This window comes from Dasypus novemcinctus, chromosome 4, assembly GCF_030445035.2.
Source record: "Dasypus novemcinctus isolate mDasNov1 chromosome 4, mDasNov1.1.hap2, whole genome shotgun sequence".
NCBI classification, from domain to species: Eukaryota; Metazoa; Chordata; class Mammalia; order Cingulata; family Dasypodidae; genus Dasypus; species Dasypus novemcinctus.
Genome location: NC_080676.1, coordinates 85,193,450 through 85,209,598, shown reverse-complemented (window position 1 = coordinate 85,209,598; position 16,149 = coordinate 85,193,450). Strand labels below are relative to the sequence as shown.

The window sequence follows — 16,149 nt, the reverse complement described above, 5'->3', positions numbered from 1 at the left end:
AAAAATGGCAGAGCTCTCTTTTCCTGTGTCTGAGTAAGTCTTCCTCTGTTTCCCTTTATATCAGGAGGCAGAGACTCAAAATGAGTCATGCCTCACTGATGTAGTCCAATCAAAAGCCATAAATTAATATTATCAAGTAATCTAATCAAAGGCCTCTCAGCTGAATTTAATGTAAAGGGACACCCAGAGGAATAGATTAGTTTATAAACACAGTCTTTCTCATTTTGGATTCATAAAATCATTTCAAACTGTCACACCATGTTCCTAGTTTAGTCCTGGTAGACTCTTTACTAAAATATCCCAGTAGGCCATGTTTGCATTCAATGAAAATGGTTGTGGTATCAGACTTCATTTACTGCTTCAACCCATTCATTTACAATCTACTCATTATACCTACTGTATGCTAGACACTGTACTAAGTTCTAGAGGGGCAGTAATGAACAAGATGAGCCCAGTTCTTACCTTTAGGGAACTTAGGGTTGGGTTGGTGAGATAGGTATTTAAACAAGCCACTGCTATAACTGTTAATGGGAAAAGTAGGGGTGTTTGCCTAGCAAGTAGGGGTAAGTATGCTTGTGTGTAATCAGATAAAACTTTATGGAAGAAATGGTGTCTTAATTGAGATATGATGTTTAAGTTGGAATTAGCCCAGTACTTTATGTTAAAAACAACCAGAGAAACTTTCTCTGGTTGTTGCTTTATGCCACACACACGCTGTTTGCTTGGCCAGTCAGGCTGCTCATGAGACTATGGAGTTGCCTCGGACACTCACTCCATGTGAATGCTACTTGTCCTAAGGTCAGTCATCTCCTTTATTTGGGCCAGTGTAAGGATCAGGGTCCTGTGCTAAATCCCCAAAGCCCCCAGCAGGCCAGTGTGGTGGTTTAAGTTATATGCACCAGAAAAACATGCTCTTACTCTTAATTCATTCATGTGGGTATGAATCCACTATAAATACTATCTTTTGATGACTTTACTTCAGTTAAGGTATAGACCAACTGAATAAGGATGTGTCTTAATCCTATCATTGGAGGATAGGATAGCTAGAGTAGAACACAAAGACAGAAGACACAGGGAGCATTTAGAAACTAGAAGTCAATGGAAGTCAGAAAAAAAAAAAGAAGACAAAATCATATGCATTGCCATGTGTCAGAAAATCCAAGGACAAGGACCATAGGCAGCCAGCCCAGGAAGGCCACAGACTTTAGGGAGAAACTATCACCTTGCTGACAGCTCAATTTTGTACTTCTCCTAACCTCAAAATCCTGAGCCAATAAATTCCTGTTTCTTAAGCCAATCCATTGTATGGTATTTGTTTTAGCAGCCAGGAAACTAAAACAGTTTTTGGCACCAAAATGGGGTGTTGTTATTGCAAATACCCAAAAATGTGGAAACAGCTTTGAAATTGGTAATGGATAGAGGCTGGAAGAATTGTGAGGATTCATAAATGAATGAGAATGCTTGCTTTGGCTGTGCATATACTAACATTGGAACAATACAGAGAAGATTAGTAAGGCCCCTGTACAAGGATGACATGCAAATTCATGAAACATTGCATATTTTTGCATAGAATGACCATTATTAAGAACAAAACAAAACAGAAAACAAGTGCTAGAGAGGATGTAGAGAAATAGAAACTCTCCTTCACTGTTGGTGGACTGTAAAATGGAGCAGCTTCTGTGGAAGACAGTTTGATGATCTTGCAGGAAGCTAAATATAGAACTGCCATATGATCCAGCAGTTCCTCTACTAGGAATATATCCAGAAGAACTGAAAATTGTGACATGAACAGACATTTTCAAACCAATATTCATAGTGATGTTATTCACAATTGCCAAAAGATGGAAACAACCCAAGTGCCCATCAACCAATGAATGGATAAACAAAATGTGATATATGCATATGATGGAATACTACACTGCTGTAAAAAGAAATGAAATTGGGACACATATGGTAACATGAATGAACCTTGAAAGCATGTTAAGTGAAATAAGCCAGACACAAAAGTACAAATATTACATGGTCTCACTAACATAATCTAAATATGACAAATAAACACGTGGAGTTAAAACCTGGAATAAAGGCTACTAGAAGATCAGAGAAGATAAGAGGAAGACTAATTAAAACTTCTACATGCATTAATTACATGCATTAAGCATGTAATTAAGAAGTTTTAATTAACTCAACTGTAAAAGAGTGGAAATGGATAGAGTTGATGGTAACACATCATAGTGAGTAGAACTAATACAGTTGGTTCATAAACGGGATTGTGGCTGAAAAGGGTAGTCTAAGGATGTAAATGTCAATGGAAAGAAAGATAGAGAATAATCTAGGGACTGAATAACATAATGAATCTAGAGGTGGAGGAGAATTGTGGTTAATAGTACAAATACAAGAATATCCTTCTACAAATTAGAACAAATGTACATTGCTATTGCAAGGTATCAAGAAAGTGGAGGAAAGTGGGAAAAATACAGTTAATGTAACCTCTGGACTATATTAACAGCAATACTGTAATATTCTTGCATCAATGCCAAAGATGTACTGTGTTAATAATAGGGGGGAATGTAAAAAAAAAAACAAATATATGCTATAGTCCATAGTTAGTGGTAATAGTCTGATGATATTATCTAATAATCTGTAACAAATGTTCCACAACAATGTAGCAGGTGGAAGGGTGTTGTATGGGAATCCACACATGTACATGATTATTTTGTAAGTTCACAACCTCTCCAATAAAATATATTTTAAAAAAAGAAATGAGTGAGAATTATAGAGAAAGTTTGTGTCATCTTAAAGAACACATAATTCATCATGCACAGAATGTTGGTAGAAATGTGATCAATAAAGGTATTTCCAAAGAGGTCTTGGAAGAAAACGACTCTATCACTGGAAATTGGAATAAAGGTGATCTTTGCTATAAAGTGGCAGAGAACTTGGTGAAATTGTGTTCTGATGTTGTACGGGAGGTAGAAATTGAAAGAGATGAACTTGGATACTTAGCTGAGGAGCATACCAGGCTAATTGTGGAAGGTACAGCCTGGTTTCTCCTTGAAGCTTATAGTGAAATGAGAGAGGAAAGAGATAAACTGAGGCTTGAACTGTATGTAAGCACAAGGTAATCAGCAATTAATAATTTAGAAAAATCTCAGCCTATTCAATTAGCATGCTCTGAGACTGGGGCCAGCAGTAGCTCTACCAGGTATCTCCCTGAGTTTCCACTAAGTTTGTCTCTAGAGAGCAGAGTTCCATGTGAGGGTTTAACTGAATAACCATTTACTAAAGAAGGTACAGCTGAACATGAATCCAGTTAACCATTTCAGTGGAAGTCAAGATTGGAAATGCTGTTATCCAGGAAGGATTTGTGGAAAGTTTTGTTGTCTGATAGTTTGGACCTGTATGAACTGCACACAAAGTGAAAAAGTGATTTGCAAAATTTGTATGAGCCAAACCACTGCTAGCCTGAACAGAAAGGACAGAGAAGGGATGGACTGAAGAATGACTTCAAGAGTAGAACTATAGAAGCAAAGGTCTGGAGTAAAAATATATTCTCAGGCCAAGAGAATGGGCTCACCCACATGTGTGGTCTGCCCTGTGCTTGGAAAGGGCAGGCCATCTGCTGCAGTGCATAGAGGGGATGAATCTTGTGCCTTGTTGTTCAAGTATAATTCTTCTGCTCCAATACTTGGAGATGTGGAGGTATGTGTCCTGTTGTTTGTAGAGTGCCTGACTACTATTCTGATGCTTAGAGTGTAGAGCCTTCATCTCAGTGCTCAGGAAGTGCATGGCCACTGTGTAAGCTCTTGAAAGAGGTCAGGCTGCCACTCCATCAAGCCCAGAGAACAAAGAATCAAGCCACAGATGACTCTTAGACTTTGTTGTCAAATGGGCTTTCCCTTGCTGAGTTCTGGACTTGTTTGAGACCCATGATCCCTGTTACCTTACAATTGTTCTTCTTTGGAATGGGGATATCTACCCTCTGACCATCCTACAATTGTATATTGGGTGCACAGAACTTGATTTCTAGGTTTTACAGGCCCACAGATGGAGAGGAATTTTGCCCCAGGATGGACCACACACAAAACTTATTTATTTAATTTAATTTATTATAATTAATAAATTAATAAAGTAATTTATTTAATTAATAGAGCAGAAATCAACCCTCACATTTATAGCCAAATGATATTTGTCAAGGATTCAGTGCTCTCAAAACTTATTTTGATAAGAATTTGGACTTAACATTGTTCTAAAACAACTTAAGGAGTTTGGGATATTGTGATGGAATGAATGTATTTGGCATGTGGGAAGAGCATGTCTTTCGGGGATCCAGAGGGTGGACTGTTGAGGCTTGGACTTAAGTACTCCAGAAAAAATGGGTTTTTAATTAAGTCATTCTTGTGGGTATGAAACCATTATCAATGGACCTTTTGATGAGTTACTTCAGTTAATTTGTAGTCCAACTGAATCAGGATGGGCCTTAATCCTATTACTGGAGGCCGTACAGAGAAGGCCACAGAGAACAATTGAAAGCTGGAAGTCAATGGAACTCAGAAGAAAAAGAAGACAAATATGCATTGCCATTTGACAGAAAAGCAAAGGACCAAGGACCAAGGATCACTGGCAGCAAGGCCCAGAATGCCACGGTCTTCAGGGAGAAAGTATTACATGTTGACACCTTGATTTTGGGACCTTGAACCTGTACATAGAGAATTCTGTGAGATACATCTAACCTAGTAGGCCTCACATCCAAGAACAAATGACCTTCCTCATACCGGCCAATAGAGAAGCTTCTAGCATAGTCCTGCCAGTCAAGAACAAATGACCTTAATGTCACAAGAAATAATCTCAATTGCTAGATTGATACACCATCCCCATTATATTCATTATTTCTGTCCTGGGACTTCAATTGACTCTTTTTTTTTTTTTTTTTTAAGATTTATTTTTATTTATTTCTCTCCCCTTCCCCACATCCCCTCCCATTGTCTGCTCTATTGTTTCCATTCACTTTGTGTTCTTCTGTGTCCACTTACATTCTCATCAGGTGGCATGGGAATCTGTGTCTCTTTTTGTTGTGTCATCTTGCTGTATCAACTCTCTGTGTGTGTGGTGCCACTCCTGGGCAGGCTGTGCTTTTCGCACAGGGTAGCTTTCTTTGCGGGGTTCACTCCTTGCACGTGGGCACCTCTATGCAGGGGACACCCCTGCATGGCATGGCACTCCTTGCATGCAGCAACACTGCACATGGGCCAGCTCACCACACAGGCCAAGAGGCCCTGGGTTCAAACCCTGGACCTCCTATATGGTAGGCAGATGCTCTATCAGTTGAGTCACATCCGCTTCCCTGCAATTGAATTTGTTTTATTTTAAGATTTATTTCCCCCTCTTCTCCTCCTCCCACCCTGCTGTTTTTGCTGTCTGTGTTGTCTTCTCTTCTCATTTTCTCTCCTCTAGGATTCACCGGGATTTGATTCTGGAGACCACTGATGGGGAGAGAGGTTCCCTCTTAATTGTGCCACCTCAGTTCCTGCTTCTGTTGCACTTCACCTTGACTCTCCCCTTGTCTCTCTTTTGATGCGTCATCATCTTGCTGCATCACTCACTTGCACAAGGCACTGGCTCACCATGCAGCACTCGTGTGGGCACTGGCTTGCCATGTGGGCACACTTCTCTTCTTCTTTTTTACCAGGGGGCCCCAGAGATTGAACCCAGGTCCTCCCATATGGAAGGCAGAAAGAAGCTCTATCACTTGAGCCATATCTACTTACCTCAACTGACTCTTGACATCTAGCTGGTTGCCCACCTCTATTCTCAGCTTAGATCTATTCTTTGGTAGAACATACTCATGTTCTGAAGATATTTGCTGTGATAGTTGAGACAAGTATAGTAATTATTCAGAAAATAACTTGCTAAAGATTTGGATGTGGGTTCATACCAACTTACTTCCATGATGGAGAAGGACTCCGAGAAGGAAAAGGTAAAATCAGGGGCTTATAGAAGGAGATTTTTAAAAAACCAGTTCTTCTAGATCATATAATTTCCAACATTAATTCTGAATTATCCCATCATTATGGAGGTTCTTTGTCTATAACCTCTATGTCACTTCCATCTTCTGTCTAACATTTCCACCAGGTGGGCGCTGCTCCGATTTCTCAGGAGTGGTGGAAAGAAGGAGGAAGCTCCTCTGGGCCCTGGGGACAGGAAAAATTCTACTCTTGTCAGGAATGTAGTAATAACCAGCCCTAAGCCATTATAATTTTGGAGAACATAATTACTTCTTTATTTATCATACACACACACATACTCATTTAATGAAGGATTTAGGGTGTTACACACAGTTACAGGGATTACGAAGTGGACCTTCCTTAACGTCTTCTTGATTATATAAGGCTTAAAATAATTTTAGCTTTTAAGGGGAAAAACAACTATCAATAAGTATTGAGATGTTGATTTTAACAAGTTTTATAAATAAGTCTTTAAATTTTCAACTAGAATACAAATGGCTAAAGGGTAGGGATCATTTCTTTAAGGATCTTTGAAGGCCTCAGAACAGTGTTTTTAAATGGTGGGCACTTATAAGCTTCAAAGGTGCTTGCAAAATTCTATTAGACATAGTTAGGATTTACTTCAGTTTGCTCAGACATTATAATCCATGTGTGGAGGGGAAGGAGAAATCGAAAGCAATGTGAGGTGATATAACCTCCCTGAAGGTCAGCCAGCAAGCTAGGGGGAAGGACAGAATTAGAACTCACACCCCTCAATTTTCCAGGCTGTTGCTTAGCCCACTGAACCCCACTGCCTCTGACTCAGTGTATTAATATAGACTGTGAAACACAGATTGCCTGAACATATGGCAAAGAGGATGAGAAGATAATATTCTGTGGCAGGATTCTTTCCTGCAGAGGGGTGGCTGCAAGGGCTGTTTTTCTGCAGAGGATTCAGCAAGTGAAGCGTTAAGTGCTTTTCTTATTTCTGTCTCCAAATGATACAACTTTTCCTCTTGAACGAGATAAATTTATGGGCATTCATATTGTCAGGGAAAGCTGATGGAAGTGAGGCCAGGAGGAGTGCAGGCCTCCCCACGAGCTGTGGTAAGGAATAAATGATAAGGCAACCAATGTTGACCTGGAAGCATGCCTAGTAATTGCTGCTTCCCTCTCCTTCCTCAGAAAACCACTCCCTGTGTTTAGGGCACCAATTCCAGAACTGTCTCCTGATTTAGGTACTTCTATTCTCTTTAGCAATGATCTACAATATTCTATGTTCTTATGGTGACCTACTTATTTCTTATTTCACTAGGGACAGTTGCATCAGTAAACTAGTCCAAGGACTTCATACAATGCATTGGGCAAGCTATTTGGGGTTGTAGCCCCCAGACCCTCTCTTGAGAGGGAGACAGCTATCTGGGGTTTGTAGGAGGAGAAGGAAAACAGGAAAGATGAGACAGAGTTAATGTAATCAAAGGGAGAGAGTCCAAAAGTGCAAGCACTTTAGGGACACCGTTAAGGCAAAGATTTTCAAATTGGTGGATATGTCAAGACTCAGAAATGGAGGAAACATCACGGGCAGGGTTCCACACCCCTCTCCTCTACTTCTATGTTGTTCATCTGCTTTATATAATGGAGTTCAATGTAAGAGTTTTGTTGGGAAAAGAGAGAGGCTTTGTAATTAAAAGAAAGCTTTAAAAGCCTGATTTAGCAAATGGTTGGTTCTATAAATTAAAGTGCATTAGCTAAAAGCAAAAGCTTTTGGTGTTAAACCATAACTCTAATTCTAACTAACCCTGTGGCCTTGTGTAAGTTTAACCTCTCTGGGTCTGAGTTTTCTCATTATAATAATGGGATAATAATTGTGCCTACCTCATAGGTTTTTAAGGAGGCCTAAATGAGAGAATACATGGAAAGGACTTGGCTTTGAGACTTGCAGACAGTAAACACTTATTAAACTATAACTGTTGTTATAATTTTATCATTATTATTACTCTTATTTTTGATATGATTATTATTTAGATCCATTCCACCAACTTAGACTCATTGCCTTATCCAAGTTTGGAATTTAGGTAGAACAGCACAGGACTCCAAGCTCTAACTCCCACTCATGGAAAGACAGGATGAAAAGTTCTGGAAAAGGATGAATGGTAAAATTTAGATGAGAAACCCAAGTCTACTTATTCTGTCTGGGGTCCTAGAAAGTGACTGTGTAGCTGTGCAGAAACTAACTACAGAATAGGAAATCAATGCTCAGCCCTTCAAGTTGGGTCAAAGTTGGATGGAAATGTTGCAGGTGCCCAGGACTCTCCCTTGGCACACAGGGTATCTAGGTACATGGCTGACAGTAAAAGAGACTGGTAGAACAAGAGGAGAATCCAAGAATGTGCAGAGTTCTACCAGAGTACAGTATTGCTCTGGCCAAGGCCCTGTTATGGGCTGTGCCAGGAGCCCCAGGCCTACAGATAGAGCCCAACAGCAAATTCAGCCACAGGGAATTGGAAGACTCTCCTTAAACTACACATTCAGCTATTACAGAACATTGACGTTATTTTATTCTTCTGCGATATGGTCGTCCTATTTAGACCTGCCAGGTTAAGGCTAGTTTCTATGTATAGTGACCAGGAATTTGACTCAAGTGAGAGTTCATTTCTGGTATCAGTTTTTTAAAGCAGCGACAGGTTCACAAGTAAAACCAAAACTAAGTCAAGACAGACATGTAGGAGAGTCATCAAGAACAGAACCTAAGACTCATAGGAGCAGCAGCTATGGCTGTGTTCCTTTGCCAGGTATCTTGACCCTAGCATGAATACCTGGCTCATGGTTGGTGTTTTATAACTATTTCTCAGTGAATAATTGTATGAATGGCTTGACCTGCTTCTTTGATTTGAGGTACGTAATATTGTACTCGGGTATGGGGGTGTTAAATTTATATATCTATTTATTTTTCAATGGGAGAAGGACCTCAAGCTTGGAAGGAAGAACCATGATTTTGCAATATCCAAAACAGTGAGTAAACTACATTTTGAAATGAGTTTATTTCTGGTATACTCAATGCCTATTTGTTCTTTGCTATCAGAAAAGTTAATTAGGAATTCCCTCTCTGTCTCATTGGTGCTATTGGTAATATTTACTGGTCCCAATATTAAAGAAAGAGCACCTCTCCAATCAAGCTCCTGTCCTACTCCTCACCCGAGGCTGGCCCTGGACTATGTGCTGGGAGGGAAAGCCCAGGGGAGGTAGCTGCTCAGGGACCCGCCCAACCTCCCTGACTGGACAGGGACTACACCAGCCTGGAGCTTTGCTGATTCCTACCAACCTTGCACAATTTATGGTTTAGTTTACTTTGAAAAGGAGGCTTTTGTTTGCAATCCAAAAGTGGGGGAAATAAGGCAGGGCCTGGCACTGCCCTGGAATTCCAGTTCTGCTCTTCCTCTTTCCTCAGCAAAACTATACTGGTATATGTTGGGATTTTTCAGGCAACCTTTAAATAACATTTTAATTTTTTCAGCTTTTCATTTGTTGTCCACCACTCCCACCCCTATCCTTTCAGAGTGATTGTTAACAGCATCTCTAGATTATTCTTGGCACTGTTTTTCGGCTTTACCCTGGGGCTTGGAATAATCATCACCTAGAGGAAAAAATTAAAGCCTTATCAATCCTGATTATTATCAGACAATATAATGCCTCAGGAATACCCTGAAAGCAACTGTTAATAAAAGGCAGGAAACAAAAAAATCTGGATTTCTTTTCCCCATGGAGAAACAGGTTTTCTTGTTTTGTTTTGTTTTGTTTTGAAATCCAAGTGCACCCATAATGAAACAGCTATCAAAGTAAGCTCCCCCATTAGCTGTCAGTTAACAGCAACTTCAATCAGCTGGTGTGCCTGAGCCTGCGGTAATATCTCCCCAGCAGCCTCCCACACTCACACTCCAAACTTGACTGCTCTGTGCGAGCCACATTAAACCTGTCTGCCATCAATCCCCGGGTCTCCTTTGCAGCAGCCTAACGAGGTGAGGGAGCTAGCATCGCCATGAGGCAAATGCTATTTTAGAGGGAGCAAGAGAAGCTGAGAAGAGCTGTAGTGGAGAAAAGCTAGATATAGGCCATTAAGCAACAGAATTTTTCTTATAAGATCTTCACATATTGTCATTTCTATGCAGATGTGTTGTTTTCCAACCTCTTAACATCAGAAAAGGCAGTGGAAGATGAGGTAGGAAACACCAGATCACAGGAAGCTGGCCATCCTCGCAGGAAGAAACTATGCCAATTCTTATTTCCCCTCATGCATCTCTTAGAGCAAGGGTTCTTAACAAAGGGCCCTCGAGCTTGAATTGGAATTCAAAAAACTGTTATTCTTGTGGGGATGTGTTGGTGTGGGTGTGATATATTTATTAAATAAAACACAATATACTGTGGACTTAGTAAGGGGTCCATGGTTTTCACCTGACTGGCAAAGGGGTCCATAGAACAAAAAAGGTTGAGACAATCTTAGAAATTGGGGACAGATTTCCCTAGCATAGAGCACTGACAGCACAAGTTTGGGGCTCCCTTTAGTATGTGCAGGAAGAAACGCTAAGAAAAGAACACGTTTTCTTTTTGCCTTCTCAGAGTCTGGCTTGAAGCCTCCTTACAGAATTCATCGTCCCAGGGGAGATCACTTAGCTTTCCCATCCTTCTCTGTCCTGTCAATGAAGGGTGGCTCCAACCACTGGCAATAAGACTAGAATGAGAAGTAACTCAGTAACTCAACAGGAAAACAGATCCCCAAACCATTCCTGAAGCTAGCAAGGAGCGAGCCATGAGACAGTTGACCCCTCCATTCCCTTCCTGGAGGACAGTTTCACAGATTCCTAAAAGAAGGCAGTGATGTTGAATCTGGAGTGATTTCCAGGGGGAAAAATAGCTGAACTTCTATTTGAAATGCTTCCTTCCCACTGTTCTTAAATAATACTGGCAATAATAATAGGCATTTACACTGAAAGGGTCCTTCAGAACCTTTATTAAATCCATCCAAACATACTCTCTTGCTTCTATCCAACAAAGATAATATGCTTAGTGGCAGGTGCCCAGAAGATGGCTGGATAACCTTTGGCTACACTACTCGTTGTCTAAAATAACTCCCTCATTTGTGTCCAGACTCTGACAATGCCCAGTAAAGGCATTGGCCTGCAAATTTCTTTGACCTAGCAATGTGGTTTGCTGTTTTTTTTTTTAAATCACAGCAACTCAGCAAAGAAAAGACCTTAATGATCCACTTACCCAACCATGTAATTCACATTTGAATTAAAATTGTAACCAAATGACCATCAAGTCCTGACTTGACTCCAGGGGTGAAGGGATAGTTACTATCTGCTGTAAGAATCTGTTTTGTTTATGAACAGCTTTTCCTTTTGGAAAGTGCTTTCTCATGTGGCTTTACACATGGTCTAGAGCACTTTCCTAATACTCTTAAGAACTTATGTAAAAATGGAAACACATTGGTCAGATATGATTTATTCTTTCTAAACTCATCCTGGCTCTCACTGAGCACCATTTTTCCCTTAGTGTGCTTAAACTTTATTACAAATTCAGTCTAAATTTCCCATTCACCAAAGGCAATGTGTATAATAACAGTTCATACAAAATATGACCAGGATTAGAAGAATAACATTTCTTCATGTCTTTTATTATACAATTTGGAATAATTCTCTAATGACACAATATGGCATAGTAAAGATAGCTCTGGCCTTGGCATAAGAAACTCCAGGTGTGAGTCCCAGTTTGATCAATTACTGCCTTGTAAATTGGGAGGTCTATCAACCTCACTGTTTGTAAAATGGGAAATAAAGCTGTATTTCCTCATGAGGGCTGTTGAGAGAGTTAAGCAGGATAATATATGGAAAAATTTGTAAATGGTAAATTGCTACATATACATAAGTAGTTTATTACATTTTTTAACTTTTAGGTATTCCTTAGAAACTTGTGCAAAATTGGATGGAAAAGGGAAAGGGGCAAGAGCACCGTGATTTAATTAGATCCACAGGACATTGCCTACACATGGGTTTATGGAGCCCCAGCCTTTTGGATTTCAGCAAGTTGATATGTGGTAACTTAATATGCAAATGAAGGCCTCAGAGGGTACCCAGCCTCCACATGTGCCAATTAATCAAAGGAAACAGTATCATCCTCTAATTCCACTAATTAGAGGATCATCCATAAGCTACTAGGTTTCTGAGCTACTGAGGTTTAATATATTTGCAATAAATTGTAGGTAATGCATTAGCCAAGATTAAATTACTACTGAGCAATAGGATAAGACGGGGGCTCAGGTTATCATTATATTTAAAGTAGTTTTCTTAATTTTCTTACTATTTTTCATTCTACAAAGTTCGAATACTGTGGTACTGTGGGGCCATAGAACCCTTGTGGTTCATTGCAACAAACGGACCAGAAAGAAAATGCAATTGTGACTTTTAAATAATATGACTGACATTTGAACAAATGTACAGAATTAATTTATCTAACTGGTTGTTTGCTTCATTTTATCTAATGATATTACGCTTGCTAAAAAATAGGGAATCCTTTGAGAGTACCCTCACATACTCATTTATTCTTTTGGATCTCCTCAGGGTGGAAGGTTGTAATCAGAGGGTAGACTTGAATTTAGTGCCAGCAAAAAGATATTTGGATCTACTCTGGTTATAAGGATAGGTAGCTGTATTAGTCAGCCAAAGGGGTGCTGGCGCAAAATACCAGAAGTCTGTTGCCTTATATAAAGGATATTTATCTGGGGTAGAAGCTTACAGGTATCAACCCATAAAGTGTAAGTTACTTCCCTCACCATAGTCTGTTGCCAAGTTTTGGAGCAAGTTGACTGCAGACGTGTGCAAGGGTTCAGCCTCCCTCTTCCTCTTAAGCTGCTTGGTCCCAGCGTCTTCCAATGTCAGCTGTAGGCTGGGATAAGTTTCATCTCTCTCCTGGGACTTGTTCCTCTCCCAGCTCAGCTACTCTACTCTCTCCACAAGGCCAGCTGTAAACTGTCAGGTGATTGCTCGTCTCTCTTCCTGGGGCTTCTGCCATGTCTAGTGTAGCCTTTTCTCTTTTCTCACTTATCTGCTTCTCTGTGTGTTTACTTCCCAGAGCTCCAGCATTAAAACACCAACTTTCTCCACTGCCATGTTGTTTTCTCTATGAGTCGCCACCCATCAAGGTGGTGGGGACCAAATGTCCTACTGAAGTGGCCCAATCAAAGCCTTAATCATTATTTAATCAAATAAAAGTGAAAGGTCTGAATCCAATCCAATTTAATATGCCCAGAGGAACAGGCCAGTTCACAAACATAATCCAGTATCTATTGTGGAATTCATAAAAAATATCAAACTGCTACAGTAACCAAGCAGGAAAATCCTATTTGTGGTTGATTAGAAAATCCATGTTATCACCCAAATGTGTATGTGAGGGGATGGACAGAGCTAGAAGAGCAAAGCTCTGACCATTAGATTTGAACTCCAGTATAAGACTGGATTAGATTGAGGATATATTGGATATACCTAGTTTTGTTTGTTTAAGAACCTCTTAACTTCATTCATAGCACAGGTATAAGAGATGGAGGCCTTTGCTCATGCTGTCCTTTATATGTAGAATTATTTGTTTCAAATTCAACACTACTTATTCTTTAATTTCTGTTTAATGCCATCTCAATTCCAAAGATTTTCCTGCTAGTCTCCAATTGGCAGATTTTTTTCTTTTCTGTTCTTTGTGCCTTCATTATTACTTTAATTTTCTCTTATGGTACATTTTATTTTCTGTGTTTTAATTTGCTTGCTTTTGTATAGTTATTATCCTTGTTATTGATAGTAAATTTTTGGTGGTAGAATTTGCATCTGATTCATCTTTGAATCTCACATATCAAATAGATTAAACTTTGGGCATTGTATTAATTCAATACTGGTTGAATAAATTAGTTATGGGGCAGTCCTGTTGTCATTATATGAATGTGGCAATGACCATATGTAGAGAAGGACCTCCAAATAACTACCTAATTTCCTTTACAGTATCATTCTCAATGGCAAAATATTGAAAAGTATTTCCTTTAAAATTAGGACAAAAATATCCATAATCACTTCTTCTATTCAGCACTGAGATGGAGGTCCTTGCCAGCACCATAGGGAAAGAAAAAAAGAAATCGAAGGATTAAAAGGAAAGAAAGAAACATTTTTATTCATAGATATAAAATTATATATATAGAAATTCAATAAAATCTGCACATTTTTGGAATTAAAAGAAAGTAGAAAGGATGTAGAATGAAGAAACTGCATACCTATACACTGTCAAAAATCAGTTTAATAAAAGATGATTTTAAAGAGTGACCATTAGCAATAGCAATAACACTATAACACACTTATGGATAAATGTAACACATTATGTGCCAGACCTTTATACATGAAATTATAAAACTGTAGTGAAAGCTATTAAAGAAGATGCCTACATGGGGAATGGTTGAGCAACTGCTCATGTATGAAGTCATAGGTTCATTCCCGGTACCTCCTAAAAAGTATAAAAAAAGAAAATGTCCACAAATGTAAATATACCATAATCATGAATAAAAATATCTCTCATGAAAATAGATGCAAAAAGTATTTAATGAAACATTAACAAATTGAATCTAACAATGTATAAAAATAATTACACAGCACAAATAAGTGGGATTTATTTCAAGTATGCAAAGCTGGTTCAGCATTTGAAAGTCAATTAATATAATCCATCACAACAGGCTAAAGGAGAAAAATCTTATGTTCATATCAAAATGATCGACAAAGTTCAACACCTATTCTTGATAAACTCTCTCAGCAAACTAGGAATAGGGTGAGGGAATTTCCTCAACTTGATAAAGAATATGTACAAAAAACCTACAGCCAACACCATTCTTAATTGTCAGAAGCTATATGATTTCCCCCTTAGACTGGGAACAAGACAAGGATTCCTCCTTTCATCATTCCTAGTCAACATCATACTGGATGTCCTAGCTAATTCAATAAGACAAGAAAAGGAAATAGAAGGTATACAGATGGGGAAGGAAGAAATAAAGCTGTCTTTGTTTATAGATGATATGACTGACCATGTAGAAAACCCCACAGAATCTACAAAAAAACCCTGAAACTTATAAACAATTTTTACAAGGTTAATATACAAAAGTCAAATGCTTTTCTATATACCAGCAATGAATGACTGGAATTTTAAATTAAAAACACAACACCACTTACATTAACACCACTAAAAGAAATACTTAGGTATAAGTCTAAGAAAATATGTATGAGTTCTATATAAGGAAAACTGAAAAACTCTGATTAAAGAATCTAATAAGATATACATAATGGAGATATAGTCCATATACATGGATAGGAAGATTCAATATTATTAAGTTGTCAGTTCTTCCCAGTTTCATCTATAGATTCAACTCAATTCCAATCAAAATCCCAGTAAGTTATTTTCTGGATATCAACAAATTGATTCTAAAATTTATATGGAAAGGGAAATGACTGAAAATAGCCAGGACAATACTGAACAAGAACAAAGTCAGAGGACACCATTGACTTTAAAACATACTATATATCTACAGGGATCCAGATAGTGTGTTACTGGAGAAATAATAGACAAATAGACCAGGAAACAGAATAGAGACCCAGAAATAGACCCATGCAAATATAGCCACAAAGCTTTGACAAAGGAACAAAGAAATGATTGCCTTTTAAACAAATGATGCTGGAACAACTGGACATGTACATGCAAACAAACAAATGACAATAACAAAATTCTAGGCACAGACTTTATATTGTTAACAAAAATTAACTCAGAATAGGTCATAGACCTAAAGGTTAAATGTTAGTACAAAACTATAAAATGTCTAGAAGATGCTATGAAAGAAAATACCATGACCTTGGCTTTAGTGATCACATATTAGATACAAACAGACTTCACTAAAATTTTAAACTTCTACTCTGCAAAGGATACCATTTAGAGAATGAAAAGACAATCCACTGACTGAGAGGAAATATTTGCAAAATACTTACCTGACAAAGAACATGTATCCAAAATACACAAAGAATTCTTAAAACTCAACAATAAGAAGACAAACAACCCAAATAAAAAATGTAAACAAAAGATCTGAAAGATACTTAACCAA

At 38.5% G+C, this 16,149-nt stretch overlaps 1 protein-coding gene and 1 non-coding gene across 7 annotated transcripts in view; one reads left to right on the top strand and one right to left on the bottom strand.

Moving 5' to 3' along the window:
- The window catches only part of LSAMP (limbic system associated membrane protein), a 1,652,779-nt gene that overhangs the window by 176,787 nt on the left and 1,459,843 nt on the right, over positions 1–16,149 (bottom strand). The window lies entirely within an intron of this gene.
- On the top strand, positions 1,460–1,564 carry LOC111759736 (U6 spliceosomal RNA). The gene has a single exon (XR_002793632.2). It is a non-coding gene; the product is annotated as a U6 spliceosomal RNA (small nuclear RNA).